This window comes from Solanum tuberosum, unplaced genomic scaffold, assembly GCF_000226075.1.
Source record: "Solanum tuberosum cultivar DM 1-3 516 R44 unplaced genomic scaffold, SolTub_3.0 scf00316, whole genome shotgun sequence".
Taxonomy (NCBI): Eukaryota; Viridiplantae; Streptophyta; class Magnoliopsida; order Solanales; family Solanaceae; genus Solanum; species Solanum tuberosum.
Window position 1 is genome coordinate 522367 of NW_006239240.1, and position 10462 is coordinate 532828.

A 10462-nucleotide genomic window follows, 5' to 3' on the forward strand; every position below is an offset into this window, starting at 1 on the left:
AGAGAGAGTAATAAATAGGTAATTAAATTTCAAGAAGTTTAAAATAAAAGGTTGAAAAAAAGAATTAGATAGACAACATATATTGAAAATTGAAAACATATAAATAATAAATGGGCCCAAATGAGGTCAAACTTTTCGGCTAATAAAGTAGTAGGTAATTAATAGTGTTGAATTGTCCAATAATATAAAATTTTAAAGGTACAACCATAAAAGAAGAATGTACAACACTATCTAAGCACATATCATCCAACACTTGTCATGTGCTAAGTAGTAGATATTCCCACTTATTATATATAGTAATATATATACTAGATACAATGAGCCCGTGCCCCAATATTTATTACTTTATTTGTCTCTATTTATGTGAATGATTTATAATATTCTTAACGTAATTTTTAAATAATATATATTACTCTTCTTGTCCCAATTTATGTAGCACATGTGAAATTTTGAAAGTTAATCACATTTTAATATGTTTTTCACATATTTTAAGTTGTTAATTATTGTGATTTATAAAACTCTTAGCGTAATTTAACGTAATCCTCAAATAATATATATTTCTCACTCAATCTTAATTATGCAGTACATATGAAATTTCAATAGTTAATCAAATTTTAGTACTATTTTAAACTATATTTTTGTACTATTTACATAGTTTTCGAATAATATATATATATATATATTTCACTCTATTCTATTGTGCAATACATGTGAAATTTCAAGAACTAACCAATTTTTTAATATTTAAATTGATTTTTAGTACTATTTTTGGAGTAAATAGAGGAAGTTGAAGAAGAAGGGTAAATCGGGCAATTGACCGACCGACCCTAAGCTCCTAAATATTCTCACTTCTAATATGCAAGCACGAGTACAATATCTGTTAAATTGTTAATTATTATGATTTATAATACTTTTTACATTATTTTCTAATAATAGATGTTATCTATTTTAAAATACTTTAAGTTGTGATTAATAGTAATCTTAACGTAATTTCAAATAACATATGTTACTCCATTTGTCCCAATTTATGTGACACAGGTGAAATTTTGAGAGTTAATATGTTTTTCAAATAGTGTAAGTTGTTAATTATTGTGATTTATGATATTCTTAATGTAATTTTTCAAATAATATATGTTATTTCCTTCATATCAATATACCGTTTGCGCGAAATTTCGAGAGTTAACGAATTTGTAATATTTTAAATTTATTTTTTAGTACTATTTAAAAAGGAAAATATTAAAATATAATGGAAGAGGAGTGCATAAAAATAGGTGGGTCCAGCTTTGTGTAGGCCGACGAAGTGTGCTCTCAGTAGTGAGTAATCTCTTAGTATTTAATGAAACTTAGTTCCTCTTTTTATAAATTGAGAAACTTGACCCCAAGTTCCTCTCTATTCCCACTTATAATATATATATATATATAGTAATGTAGTAAAAGAGGAAGAAGTAACTTTCGTGACAAAAAAATAGAAGAGAATGAAAAGAGTTGATGAGGTCATTTCTAGGAGATGAATTGATCATCGTTTATGGGTGAGTTCGGCAAGCAGAAAATAAATTTTTGAAAAATATTTTTTTTACTAAAATAAATTCCTTAAAAATGAGAAAAATATACAAATATAATTTAACATCTACAAAATTCTAAATCATGATCTATCGTTTCATATTAAGATTTCAAATTTGTTCAAAAAACTACTTTACATAGTACTAAATTAACATAACCACGGTCTAAAATTTTACAGAGTACATATAATTAACCCTTGTTGACAAAGGCGATTGCAGCTATATTTACAGAATACGTATACCTGAATATAGATTATAGTAAATACAACTATAACTTTAATAAATAGCTCACAATTTCAAAGGTACAATATATTCAATACTAATGTCTGTCTAAACATCTTAAATGTTGAATTTCAATCCCTATAATGTGAGTATCTGTCAGTACTCATTGCAAACAGAAAAAATAAATAAAAAGTATTCTTGTAGCAGTTATAATTTTTAAATAAAACAACCCAGGTTCGAGTTTGTCAATTACCCATCGATAAAATATCAACATATTTACGTACCAAGTCTAATAAAGCAGCTCATATATACCAAACTGTATTGCAAACAAGAAAAAATAAACGTTCTGACAATTCAATATTATAGACATACATCTATACACTAATGTTTTCAGATAAACAATAAAATGCAGCTAATAGCAGCAAGTTGACAAATAACAAAATAAAGACTCCTATTGTAGCTAAAGAAATATATCACCTTTAAAAGAAAAAAGTTTTGGAGACAATTAAACACTGATTCCAACTAGAAGTATATATGTAAGTGTTGATAATCATATCTGCTCCCCAATTGTCCTTGTATATTTCCAGAAAAGATGCAGAAAGTACATGAATATTCACACTTTTAATCAAAGTACAATTCCTAAGTTCGTCAGTTTGAGCAAAATGAGGTTTTTACACTCATAGGAGAAAACCTCAGGAATCAACTTGGAATCGTGTCCCCTTCTCGTATAGTTATTCACAGTACAGTAGTGTCCAAAAACATATACAACAGAAAAGATAACAAAGATGTTGGCATCAAGCTTCAAACTTAAAGCAAAATTCTGAAGCTATCGAGATTTTCACCAAATGATGACCACCATATCACCCTTCTGCCTTAACAAAATGTGGAGAAAGTAGTTTCGTTACTCCAATTCCCCTATGGGTTTCAACATGAAACAGTTCTTTCAACTTCTCATCACATATTATTTGCCTCTCGTCAGACGGATCCTTCAAGGTAAAGAAAGGAAACCAGTCAGATCACTACATAAAGCATAAAGCTGAAATTGGGAATGCAACTTTTGTCACTCAACCAAACATTAGCTTTCTCAATGATACTCAAAAGGAAATGTTAAATGTTTATTGGCACACACTAATGAATTCCTAGTGTTCTTTCTTCGTATATAAGAAATTTGCATCATGTTTTACATGCTCATCTAAACTTCTTTCTAGATGCAAAGTTAAGTTTCTTTTTGTTTGATAAGTGACGCAAAGTTAAGTTTCCTAGTCACTGAATGGACTCTTGCTTCTCATAATATATACTAGGACTCAAAGAAAATAAAACTTGTTTCAACAAATTAGCTAGCAGGATAAAATACTCCCCACTGTCTAAAAAAGGTGCTTTTCTACATGAAGAGAGTCTTCTCATCTTACTCTTCAGATAAATAAAGTTGGTGATAGAAGAAACAAAAGGGAATTCAGGCAATACACAAAGAATGTACTAGGCGATTATGACGTATTTAACAATCAATTCTCAAGCAACACTCTGAAATTAATTAATTGACGATGTTTTCTAATAAAAAATAGACCACTGGCAAGATAATGAGGAAAAGTACTTCGGGAGAGGACAAGTCAGCATGAGTTACATTGTTGTTTCTAATTTTGAAAAATTTTATACTTGTGTTTCATTTTATAACAGTGTCCAAGCCAACTTACACATGCCTCGACTATTTCATTGGGTACCTGCTACCTCCACCAGCACAAGTATAAAGTATCAGATAATTCTGCTAACCAAAATTTAGGTAGATCATAAGAAATAACATGTAGAAACTAGAAACCTTTTTAGGATCTACAAAATCAACATATCTTTTAAAGGGTTCCACTATACTAGGAGCTCTTTTCACAGATTCTTCTTTAGAGTTATTCTTGTTAGACTCAACAACATGCTTTCTCTTGTCTGGAATCAGAATCATCTTCATCTGATTCATTTTCTTTAGCGTTGTCACTTGTCTTCTTCCAAACTCAGCTAATCACTTCACTTGCCTTTGTTCTTGTGCAAAATCTTCATCAGAATCGTAGTGCGCATTTTTTTTTTCTCATCTTCAAAGAATTTACGATTCTCCCCTAGACCTTCCGGACAAGTGGCTATGAAACCAAATGTTAGAAAATTCGGAAAGTGGGAGCACTCTCAAATTCTCTTGAAGATGAGTCAGAAAATGATTCTTCTTTACTTCATTCAACTTGATTACATAAATGGTTAAACAATGTAAGTATGTAAATGTTCTCTTTTAACATGTACCTAGTCTAGTACATTTATCATACTACAAAACCATGCATGCATCCTTAAATAATTTTCTAACATATGAACTAAGAAATTATAAATATCATACAAACCAAAAAGTTTTTTCTTCTTCCAACACAAGGTTCAATTTTCTAGCATAATCCCCAAAAGCTAGCTCTTGGGGTTGAGCTGGCCTAAGGTCCATTTCTAGGGGTGTCAAAATCAGCCCATACAATCATAACCCGCCCAACCGGTTTATGTTTGGACAGAAATAATTCGCTTAATGTATTAACTTGGCTCATTTTGACCTGCTTAGTTCAGCCCAAATTGACCCATGAGAAATTTTGTCTAAATATTTTTAAAAAGACCATATTTTTATATGGTACAGTCATATATAAGGAAAAAAGTTTTATTAGGCACTCTAGCAAATTATAAGAAAACATTAAATTTAAAACTTGGTAAGAATTGGGAAGCTTGGGTTATGACCCGGTTTTTAGCTCATTTCAACCCAATCCACTTTAGCCCAAATAATATTTAAGCAGGTCAAAGACCCGCCCATTTATGACATTCTCCAATTCAGCCCAACGAACCCATTTGACATCCTTATCCATTTCATAACATAGTATCAAGCTAGACCATCCTAAGTATTGAGTGACCTAATGTTGCCCCCTATGTTATGCTATTGTGTTCCAAATGTTAAGTCATGGACCCTAAGGGGGGAGGGCTGATGGTATGGGTAGTAGTCACTAGTTTCTTTATATGATTTTGGACAGTCTATTTTCTATAGATTTTTTTTACGAAAAGCTGAATTCATTAAAAAATGCAGGGTAAGGCTGCTTACAATAGACCCTTGAGGTCCGGCCATTCCCTAGACCCGCATAGAGTGAGCTTTAGAGCACCAGGGTATCCTTTTTCCTTTTTGAATTTATTAACATAGTTTTCCTCCATAACTACTTGGAACCGACTTAGTCCTTCCTAAAATCAGACCTTAGAGGTAATAACAGTAGACATCTGACTGGCTTCATGTGTTTAGAAGATACCAGTAAGCATTACAAGAAAACTATTTTGTGTAGCAAATGAAAGCATTGAACACCTGTCTAAAACAAGTAACATTCAAGTATGTATCTGTTACCAGCTACATTTAATGTGACTAAAGGCAAAAGAAATGAGCACCTACCACAGGTCATAGCGAGAATGACCTAGCTAAAGCAATCTTTAAAGTGAGAAGTAAAGGATTGCAATATCTCTAAAAGGAAAGGCATAACCTGAGTTAATCCAGTGCAGAGATAAATTAGAACAGATACCACAAATTAATCTCTACCTGTAAGCCATTTTGCTTAATGTATTCCCAATTTTTTTTTTACAACATTGGGTCGAGACAATTCACTCTCTCCAGTACCAAGGAAATTAATCAAGGCATTAGAAAGCCGGAGTGCAGCATGCATACCAGAGTTCTTCTTTTCCTCTTTCTTTGGCTCATCTGAATCTAATCAAATAAAGGTGAGATCAAATACACTGTTCACAAATTGCGCACAACATATGGACAAGAATAAAAGTATAGAACTATGAATGAATCTAAATTTGTTAGCAACAAAAACAATGTAGGGAGAGATAGCAACCTTTACTATTTTTAAAGGTACATCATGGAGCAGAACTGAAATGAAGTAGCAGGAATGAATGCTAAAATGAACATCTAAGAGATTAAAACAAGTCTTTTGGCATAAGGACAGTAGGCAAAAGCAACTTCCGCAGCTGGGAGCAAAACATAAAAACATTGACAGAATAGTAGTTGAAGCTAAGTTATTACCTTCATCCTCCTCTTGCTTCCGCCGCTTTTTGTTTGCTGTAGAATTTACTGAACCAGAAGTTGTTATTGTAGAAACTGAATTACAAGTCACAGAGAGGTGAAAAGTAAAAATTAGAAATGCAAGACTTCAAGCATGTCAAGAATTAATCATTCAGGATTTTAGTTTTTAAACCCTAAACTAACAAGATGCAACATCAGCTATATTACATACATAAGATTAATATTTCCTCAAATAGTATTATTGAGTTACATGCTTACCACAAGTTGGATTTAAAACAAAACAGATCACATGAGGAAACATCTATCATTCTTCATCCCAGATTACACTCCTGAAATTACTGTTTCCCCACATTATTATTGACTACAAGCTAGCCTTGGACTGCAACTTAATTGCACAGAATGATAAATTAAGACCAAACAGTTACAAAGAAATAAGGTGGCCACAATATGACACGAAAACTAGTAGAGCATGTGTACTTTTCAGAAACTAGTATAAGACCATTTTGGTTTAGACAGTTAAGGAGTACGGTTACATGGCAGAACATTAATAAGTCAGCAACATACAAACACAAATCTAAGATTGCAGCCTTTCCAGAAACTATGCAATTAATCTGAGAAGAACTGCAGCAAGACTTTATGAGAACTAAGCATAAGTCTGTAACAGCTTATTAAAAAAGCAGCTCTGTGAAAGCGATTAATGTACAAAATTTTCTAAGTGGGAAGAATCAAGTGTCGTAGTAGAGTTTTACAGAAAGTATCAGCAAACCAAGAAAATAGAGAAGGAAAAAGAAAGAACAAAGAGAAGCGTCCAATACCACCATCAGAATCCAAAGGCCAGATATGCTTTGTCAGGGCCTTGTTCATTTCGAACATGCCTATGGTATCCACACCAAAAAGCTCGCGCAATGTGTCATCACAGTTTATAATCCGCTTATCTGATGGATTTTTCAAATCATTTTCATTTATATAGTGCCACATCCTCTTCACCACCTTCATAGAACATTTGTAAGGGTTTATTTAGTTCATGCATGTTAATATCCATGGCAATTGGCAATGGAGACTCTAAACAATTAGAAGAGAGAGACAGACAGACAGAAGCATGCAGAATTGTGATACCTCTGTCCTTGCCAGTTCAGCTTCCCCAGTAATTTTCTGAAGTTGCGGAGAAAGGCTGCATAGTTTGGTAAATCCACCAGTTTTTCTTTTACCACTTTCATTCTTCTTCCCAGGCCTAATAGGATTGAATGTACCATTAGCTCAACTAGTATAGACTAGACTAAAATATACAGTTCCTTTTAAGAGGCAAATAAGCAAAATAAATTTTCGCATACACAATCATGCAGATTTCATATTTTCTCTCCCACTCAGCAGTCAGCATGATCAGATTAATAACTAATCAAATATAATGATACTTATTGTTTGCCGCAAACATTAAAGTTTGAAATTTCTGGGTCAACAGGTTTGATAGAGACTGGTCAGCTATCAGAATCTGTAATGATGGATCTGTGCATAATCAAAAGAGCGATAAACTAGCTTAGCATCACTAATCAGCAAAATCACCTCAACGTTTTGTTAGAAACTTTTTATTATTAATTTAAACATCATCTAAACTTAAATGAACCTAGTAATGCAGATCCAGACATGAGTAAAGATGTCACACAGCCACCAGAATTAAACTACAGACATGATTCATTCCCCAGCAGTATAGCAGTGACTTCTCCCAGAGAGAAAATGAGAGCAGTCTCTCAGCAAAACTAACTGAAGTTCTAGCAAGATAAATTCTCAGGTTATGAAAGGGACATATAATCTCTCAGGTCACAAAAGGAAGATGCTGACCCTATAATCTCCTAAGCTTTTTGATTGGGACTACTCAAAAGAAATGAAAGTAAGATTTTCATCAACCTAATTGGTCTGTAAAATGTCAACTTTAGATCTATTTAACATTGATGCTCCTCTTCTTTTGCACTTTCCCTGAGGGGTTAATAGGGTACATAAAGGAAACAAAATGGTAAAAGTGAACATGATAATGTATTTTGATTTAACATTGCACTAGCTTTCTTAAGTATTCCTTTTTCCTTTCCTATTTCTTCAAGCCGATCAACCACTAAGAGATTTACCCTTCTGTTCTCTTTTTAAGTTTTTGGTAGCATCTGATTTCGCTCTTCATACGAGTAATTAACCCTAGTACAACCAGGTAATTTCTCTACTTCACTCACACTACAGAGAGATTCTTTGCTTTAACAAATGCAGAGGTTGGCTAGTTTGCGTAACTTCTTAAAGAGATTTTTATGCTGATTTCTGGAAATATATCGGTTGCACTTGCAGTCATGAGAAAGAATGAGAACAAGAGTAGCTAATGCCTTCCACAAAAAAGAGGATGAACAAGCAATAGTCTCCCAGGCTAATGCATCCAGAAATACTACATCTACTTTTTATCATTTTCTTTAAGAATAGATAGTACTAACTATATGCCATGCCCACCACCAATCACTATTATCTTACATAGCTACAAAGGCGACATGCATTTTTACAACTCTAATAGTAAATGAGGGTCAAAGTTCAGGCTTCCAATTGAGCAGTGAATAAAATCAATGAGTTGAAAGAGATAGCCAATATATCAACGATTTTTATTTTTTTTATGACAAGGGAAACCCACAGCCGCTACCCTTTGGGTGCGCACTAGGTAAAAACCCCGCTCCTATGCAATAGCTCGCAAACTCCTATTACTAGGCAAGTCCGGTATGACGAGCTCGACCCAGAAGGCAAACCCCCTGCTTTCGTTGGCAAGGGGTTTCGAACTTGAGACCTCCAACATGGAAGTTCCAAGCCCAAACAACTAGGCCACCCCGAAGGGTCAATATATCAACAATTAGAGGTCAAACGTTTTGTGAAGATGAAGGTTCTAGAACGTAATGCCAGCTGTCAGTCACAACAATGTCAAGATATTAGTTAGCAGTTAGTTAGTTAAAACTGTCAGTAATCTGTTAGAGGTGAGTGGAGTGAATTGATTGTGATCTGTATATATGTACTAATGCATGCAATGTACATGATATGAGAGAATGAAATAACAAGGAATCCAATTCTTTTTTTGCTTTCAATTCCTTTTCTCTCTTAATTCTCCATAGCTACAGCTTCCGTTGAAGAAAACTGTAAGTTTTCTTAACACGTTCACACCTCTTCAAGCAAATCAAAACGCAATCTGGATACAGTACTAATATAATTGGTAAATGGAAAAGGAAGTGACAGAAACATAAGGATGAAAAATTGACAGAGATTGTAACTTCGACAACAACAAAAACATTTTTTAAACAAAGCAGGCAGTAGCAGAAAGCCACGAGATTTCTACTTTCTAATCTCTCTCCCTCTCCCCTCCCCTACCATCCACCTTCCAACCAACCAGCCCGAGTCTTTTCATCTTTTCTATAACTCATAGTGATCCTTTTTGACAACTCTTTAATTTCAATTTTCAACTGGTATATTTAAGACCACAACATTAAAGAACATTTCGTACATTCCACATATATTAAGTTTAACTCGATAAGATTCGAAAACCAGAAATGCAGAAAGGAAAATGGAAACAAGAACCCTTTAGATACTGCACAATAAATCGGAGGTACAATCACTATATTCTTGCATGATTGTAAATAATGTCGTCTTAAAATAGAAGCAACAAAATCAATAATAATATTTGAATAAGACATTTAAACATAGCTCAGAATTTGAATAGATATGAATGAACACGTATTTAGACTTCACATGCATTAAAGAAATACATACTTTTTCTTAGAACTTTTTCGTTTTACTTTAGCAACAGCCTCAGATTCCTCTTCTTCTTCCTCCTCCGGGTCTTCTTCTTCTTCCTCCTCCTTCGGGTCTTCTTCTTCTTCACTCACTTGCGATTTAACTTCCGCTGACGGTCCTTGATCGTTTTCTTCTTCCATTTCTTCCTCATTATTCTCATTTTCTTGGTTAACTTGATAGTGGCTTTCAAGGTAAAGATCAATTTGCTCTCGAATAAACACTTTTCTATCGGATAAATCGATATTGAAGTCCTCTTCGAGCTTTCGCCGGACGTCAGTGTTGGTGGTGATGTTGAGGTCTGATGTGCTTAGAAACTCACGCAGCCGGTCGACGAGCTCGCTGTCCGATACCATTTCCACTGGTTTGGGTAAAGTTAGAAAGAGTAGAGAGAGAGAGAAAGAAAGGGGAAATGAAATGCGAACTATTTAGGGGCTGAGGTGGAGTAAAAGGGCAAAATTCCGTGGATTCTGTGGGGTACCCGTCTACACGTGGGTCTCGAGTAGCAACGAGAAGGGTATTTCTGGAACAATAATATGAATTTTGTGCACCTGAATAATAAAATTAAAATTAAAAATAATTGGTAAATCATTTTCGCTGCTCTGAATTGACAAATTAGTCCTCATCTTTCTGTTGTTTAGGGTCGGTCATTGGACTCGATAATTCACGTGCTCTAAAAGCCACTGGACGTTGCCCCTTAAAAAAGGCATCTCCAATCCTACACTTTATTTTATTTTCCAAATATAGAATTTTTTGTTTTTTCATACAACCAATTTCAATTCAATTCTCTATTTTACTCTCTAAAGAAAAAAAAAATCTC

General features: G+C 33.7%; 1 pseudogene; it reads right to left on the bottom strand.

Annotated features, from left to right (window-relative positions):
• Positions 1–2338: 2338 nt before the first annotated feature.
• Positions 2339–10041, bottom strand: LOC102595162 (upstream activation factor subunit spp27-like; annotated as a pseudogene).
• Between the last annotated feature and the right edge of the window lie 421 nt (positions 10042–10462).